Source organism: Lucilia cuprina, chromosome 5 (assembly GCF_022045245.1).
Source record: "Lucilia cuprina isolate Lc7/37 chromosome 5, ASM2204524v1, whole genome shotgun sequence".
Taxonomy (NCBI): domain Eukaryota; kingdom Metazoa; phylum Arthropoda; class Insecta; order Diptera; family Calliphoridae; genus Lucilia; species Lucilia cuprina.
Window position 1 is genome coordinate 29110053 of NC_060953.1, and position 1853 is coordinate 29111905.

Consider the following 1853-nt stretch of genomic DNA (forward strand, 5'->3'; position numbering starts at 1 on the left):
AGAAAATTTCGTGTATAATACGAAATATTTTTTAATCAACCCCTTTTCTAATTTTACGAAAGTACGAAAACCTGTCGTAATATCTTTTTTCGTATAAATTAAGAAACTTTGTTATCTTTTACAAAAATAGTTTCTTTAAGGCATGTAATATTTAACGAAAGTAACGAATTTTTTTCGTAACAAGATTATTTAGTAATATACAAAAATTATTTTTGATTTTACAAAAAAATTATATTGTTACGTTCTTTTTTGTTATTTTCGTAATTTTAAGGGAGTTAAATTAAACGTAATTTTTAATTTACAGGAAATTAGGCAGCTAATTTTTATGTTTTTTTAAAAAACATAAAAAAAATATTGTTTTTTAATTCGCAATCTTTTCCTAAATTTACAATAATTGTTTTAAAAGAACTAAAATATTTGTTTAAAAAAATCGTAAAATGAACAATTTATTTTTTCTAAAATTATATAAAATTATTTTGCATTTTACTAAAATATTTCGTACAATTTCGTATATATTACGAAAGAATTTTGTGGTGCGAAACCACGAAGCATTTCGTACAATGTACAACATTTTTCGTGTATATTAGGCATGGATTATTTTCAGTGTAGTTTAATATATGTTTTGTGTTTTTCAGTAAACAGTAAATTTACTTATTATCTTAGTTTAACTGAGTATTATTGGCCAATTAAGCATAAGTTATAAGTGAGAAAAAATACAATTAACAAAAACAATAAAACAATGATTTCGGAAGAACAAAAACTTAATATTTTTAGTAAATTGCAATTTTTTGATTTGTTTTGTTTTATTTATTACCGTTTTAAAATTTTTATTTAAAATTTTAAAAAATTTTTCATTTTACAAAAGTATTATTTGCAAAAAACAGCTGTTCATTGTTTATGTTTTTGAGTGAAAACTTTGAAAGATTTTGGTGGATAAAATCTTTGAAAAATTTTATCCACCAAATATCATAGATTGATTGGTTATTAAAAATTTCCATGAAGATCCATTCGCACATCTTCTCCAGGTCTCCTGGATTTCAGATTTTCTTCCCAAGAATTAAAATTTTCAAAATTTTGAAAATTCGATATGAAATCTCCATCAAATATCATAGATAGGTTGAATGTTAAAAATTTCCATGGAGTTCCATCCGCCCGTCTTCTCCAGGTCTCCTGGATTTAAAATTTGCATCCGTAAACTTTTTTAGATTTTTAAGATTAAATAATTGGGTAATTTTCAAGAAATTTAATATGTGACTTTAATTTTTGGACAGTGTGGGAGGTTGGCTACCGCTGTCGTCGGTTGTGGTCCATTTGGTGTTTGAATGCATCCAAAATTCCATTTTGAATGCTCCCACCTTATCCTAAACACCCTTACAGTGCTCTGTTAGCATTTAAACATAATTCTGTTAATGTTGATGGTTTTTATCTCGGATAATAAATTTTCAAATTTAACTTCACACCCATCGGATGAGGAATGTGTAAATAATTTAATGCAAGATATGATGACCATAAATAATCGGCCCAAATTAAATACTTAAACTAAATGAAAATAAAATAAAAATACTAGAAATAAACATAGATAATAACTTAAACTTCGAAATTAATAATACAATAATTGAAAAAGTAGAGTATATAAAATACTCAGGTTTTATAATTGATTAAAATATGAATTTTAAAGACCATGTAGAATACATAAGCAAAAAGATTGATTTCTTTAGGAGAATCACAATACAATGATTAAATGTTGTTGTTGTAACAGCTTAAACTATACAATTTTAATCCGGGGGTTCTGTATTTAGGTCCAAGCCAAGAAATTGGACTACTTCAATGGGGTTAGTCCATAAATCCATTGG